This window comes from Globicephala melas, chromosome 9, assembly GCF_963455315.2.
Source record: "Globicephala melas chromosome 9, mGloMel1.2, whole genome shotgun sequence".
NCBI lineage: Eukaryota > Metazoa > Chordata > Mammalia > Artiodactyla > Delphinidae > Globicephala > Globicephala melas.
Window position 1 is genome coordinate 42,320,479 of NC_083322.1, and position 4,863 is coordinate 42,325,341.

Consider the following 4,863-nt stretch of genomic DNA (forward strand, 5'->3'; position numbering starts at 1 on the left):
TTCTGTCCCTTACTTCCTGACGTTAACCTGTGTTAAATCCTAGACTTACACCCCAGAGGGCCTATAATCGCCCTGAAGCCAGGGCCTCCTTATTCTGTTTGCTTTAAACCCTTACTCTGTGTAATGTGATGTTGATGAGAAGTAAATGCATGAGCAGATGTTAACACAAATTATTTAAAAATTAAAGTGAATTCCAAACAATGACATGAAAGCACATTCTAATTCTGTCATTACAAGAAACTTTTCTAATAACTTTGCTCCTGACAGCCTTAAATATATTGGTCTCAAATATATCTTTTCTTACTGAACGTGTGCACTTTTGCTTTGCTCCCAGCCATTGTAATAGTTGGGGCCAAGGCTGGCAGCTCCCCAGGCTGCATCCACAGTGCCGCTCGCCCAGGGCTTGAAGAATCTGAAAGAACCGACCCATAACTTCTCCCCACAGAGTGAAGATGATACATTTGCAGGTCCACTCTGGACCTCAGGTCACCTAAGTAGAACCCCATGAAGAGGGTGAACATCCAGAAGATGGATGGATAAAATTACCCATTTAATGATTCTGTAAAACTGACAAATACTGTCTTGGGCTTGGTTGTCCAGCACATGAGACTCAGTGTAACCAGAACGCTGGGCTTCCAACAATGCTCTAATGAGCCCCTACTCTGTGTTTCTGAATTCCTGATTTCTGTTCTTTTCATCCCTGAGCAGCAGTATGGTTGACCTCAGAAAACACTAGTTTCTTCAACATATAAAGGATATTTTCCAGTTCAGAAGAAATTATTTTTTACATAAGTACAATATTACCTTGGTTACATAATGGAACATTTGTGCTTGGCCTGTTCTCTTAAATTTTGCATTCCTCATAACAACTATTTGAGGTCTCTCACTCGCCAACACCTCACCCCACCCACCTTTCTCAAAGCAGATTCTTCTATTTTCTCAGAGTTGTTTATATAAGTATCTACAAATGTGCACATATTCACCTCTGACAAGAAGCCTTCAGGCAAAGGGCATGCCCTTGACTGGGAGTGAGAGCCTTCTCCTAACACGTCAGAACTCACAGTCAGATGGGGAAGAAAGACAGGACAGGTAAATTGAGCAGTGTGGTACAGAACAGAATGTGGCAAGTACTGTTAGGGGGTCTTAAAAAAACAAGAGGAAAAAGTGCTCTTTGTCACTGAAGAAGGTAGCACCCAGAAGAGGGGACTTCTAGGCAACAGGGACGGGGGGAGGGAGACATCAGAAGAAATCCAATTCACACCTACGACCTTGTAGAATTTTGCAGAGGCTTCCTATGCCAGTCTTCCAGTCCTCCAGCCACCACTACTTATAACCCAAGAATGCCCCCAAACAGCCCTAACAAATGCTGGTCTGTTTGGACTCCTCCATGTTGGGGCATTCACTTCCTACTCAGGCAGCCTGTGTATTTTTTTTCTTGCTCTGGTTCCCACAGATGTGCAGCCAGCCTCTCTGCAGTAGCCATCAGTCTTGTCCTCTCACTGTATGACAGCCCTTCAAGTATCTGAGAACACATATAATGTCTTCCATAAATCTTCTCTTCTCTCTGTTTCTTCAACTGCTCCCCGTGTGACAATACTTCCATGTCTTCACTATCTCACCTGTCCTCTGAACTGGCTCCAGTTGGTCTGAGTAACTGTTCATAAGTAGAATCTAGAACTAAACCCCATGCTGCAGCTAAACTCTGTGATGGGCTCAGCACACATTGGGGCTATGACCTTCCTTTTTCCAGATACCATGTAAACTTAAGACTTAACATCAACTATATTGGAAGCCACCTAGAGCTGTTGCTTTCTACTGAACTTGCAACCAAATAAACACATGCCTGGCTGATAGAGAATGGCTCCCAGCCAATATGATGATCCATATTGGACCCTCGTTCCACCTCTGACATATGAGTGATCTCTGCTTCTCACACTGGTGTAGTCAGGCTCATCTCCCCACTCTTTGGCCAGGGTTATTAGATCAGCATACCTTTGCTATCCATGTCCCAGACCTTAATAAAAATATTGACCAGAACAAAAAACAGCACAGAACAAACCATTAAAGACCTGTTTTCTTTAAAACTGTACTTTCAAAGATAAGGACATAAGACAAATTGTCAGGCTGAGTACAGAAAACTTATTTTGAGCATGTCCTTTTTATGAATTATGACCCTTATGATAGATAGTGTTCATGCAATCTTTCAAAACAATTTATTTTGATGTATTTTCATTCAGCTGCTGTTTCAATTTTTATTGCAAGAGAATAAAGGAGATAGAGATCTGACAATTGGGATTTTTGCTAAATGAATATTTATTAGGATAATCTCTAGCTCTCTTTTATTTGGAGCTTTCTTATTATGGTATTTTTTACAGTAAGCTTACATATAATAGAAACATAAATTCTTAATGGATTTTTGCATTTTGTTTCATAATGAGACGAGAATGATTTCTAAAAGTTTCCTTGAAAATGTGATTCTTTCCTCGCATAAGGAGGTATGTGAATAGAATTAGTTTACCAAACTAAAATTTTCCATAAACGTAGGCACTGAAATATTTATTTTTCATTGAGGATGAACAGGTGACTTCCTAGCCTATTCCAGTGCCTGAAGGAAAGCGATAGGATGGTCTGTCGCACATTCTTCATGGGGTCTCAGGCTTTCACCTGCTCAAGAGCCATTTCATAGGAAGTGATGGCAATTTGTTGAGAACCACTCTGCATCCCTCTCTTCAGTAAATCATAGTCTCCTTACACCACTGTAACCAGAAGTTGAGACATGAAGGATAAACATGAGGAAGCAGGAAGAACACCTGCCAGTTCTGTGGCTCATGTTCCCCTGCTCTGTTCTCCAGGTTAGATCTGTCCTGTCCATTCCAGATATCTTGAGTCTCCCTAAGGCTTATGTTCCAGGGAGGAGCTTCTCTACTGAAGGGGCTTTTTCCTCTCCTTCTCCCTCTACTGCAGGGAATGCTGGAGGCCTCCTTTTACTTTTCTCTAGAACTTTCCTAGGAAAGAGTCTGCCCAAGTGTTCTTTCCTGGTTAAGTGGTTTCAGGAAAGTGGAAGCCAGTTATTATGTGTACTCAACTTTCCGGGTCACAAAATCCTGCCCCTTTCTCTATCACTAATTTTTGACAATGTCCTCAGTCCTCCAAGTAAGGCTCCCAAAGGCTATAAACTTTGGGAAAGGAGCAAAAGTGACTGATGGAAATCCCACCATGGAAAGCACAGTCATCCACTGGTTTCCAGCAGGAGGATAGCCCAGGTGCCGTTTCTACCTCTGAGGATGGTGCTCACCTACCTGCAGTGGAATCCTGGCTTGGTAGCATCACTCTGAGAGCAAGAAAGCTCAGGAATGACTTGGATCCAGTGCCAAGCATGTGAGCCTCTCACAGAGGAAGTGCTAGGCTCTCTACATTGGGTACTGAACTGTCCTGCCTAGGATTACTAGAGAGTTGAGATCTATAAACGAAGAGAGGCAAGGAGTCCACCATCCTGGTAAGTTTGTTCTTCTGTACCCTCTGAGACGACCGCATAATTTGCCTTCCAAAGTGGTGGCCACTTTGCACAAAGTACCAGTTTTTAAAAATCATTCTCATTATTTTTAATAGGTGCATAGTTCTCCATTGTGTGGATGTACCATAGATTATTCAGACACTTTCTCGTTTATAGGGATTTAGATTATTTACAACATTTTTGCAATCACAAACAAAGCTGCAAAGAATAACTTTGTGCATATGTATTTTCCTACTGCTTGAGGTGTAACTTCATGGAAAACTCTTAGAAGTGAGAAGCCTGAGTCACAGTATAAATGCGTGTGTAATTTTTTTAGAACTTGCCGAATTCCCTTCCTTGAGGGCTGTAACAGTTTACATTTACATCATCAGTGTAGGAGAGTGCTTGTTTCCCCATAGCCTGGCTAATAGAATTTGTTGTAAAGGTTTTTAATGTTTGTCACACTGGTTGGTGAGAAGTGGTATGTAAGTGTTCATTTCTCTTATTATGTATGTGAAAAAAGTTGAATATACTTTCCTATGTTTTAAGAGTCATTTTTAGATCTTTCATTTGTGAATTTTCTGTTCAGGTCATTTACCTATTTTTCTACCAGAATTTTAGTCTTTTTCTTTCATTTTTAAAGAGTTCTTTGTATATTAGGGATATTAAATTTTTACTTACAATATATGTTGCAAGTATTTTCTACAAGTTTGCAATTTGTCTTTTGGCTTTGCTATATATACATATATATATGCCATGCAGAAGGTTTTAAAAATTTATTAAAATTTTAAAAGAACTTAGGAATTTTTTTCTTTTATTTTGAGTCTTAGACTGCCTATACCTACATCTAGGTTATGGAAGATTTTACTCATGAACATTGTTACGGACTAAATGTTTGTTCCCCCCAAAATTCATATGTTGAAGTCTGACCTCTAGTGTGACCTCTAAGGAAGGAAGTAAGCTTAGATGAAGTCATAAGGATAGCCCTGATCCCATAGGATTACTATCCTTATAAGAAGATACACCAGAGAGACTGCTCTCTCTGACATGTGAGGACACAGACAGAAGGCAGTCATCTTTAATCTAGAAATAGAGCTTTCATCAGAAACTGAATTAGCTGGGACTTTGATCTTGGACTTTCTAGTCTCCAGAGTGTGAGAAAATAAATTTCTGTTGTTAGAGCCATGCTGTCTATAGTATTTTGTTATGGTAGCCTGAGCAGGTGAATACAAACATGGTATATGTCTCCATTTATTTTAATCTTTCTTAGTTTCACTCAATAATGTTTTGTAGCTTTGAATCTAGAGGTCATACATTATTTGTTGGATTTATTCTTGACTACTTGGTGTTTTATGATGCTATTCTACATG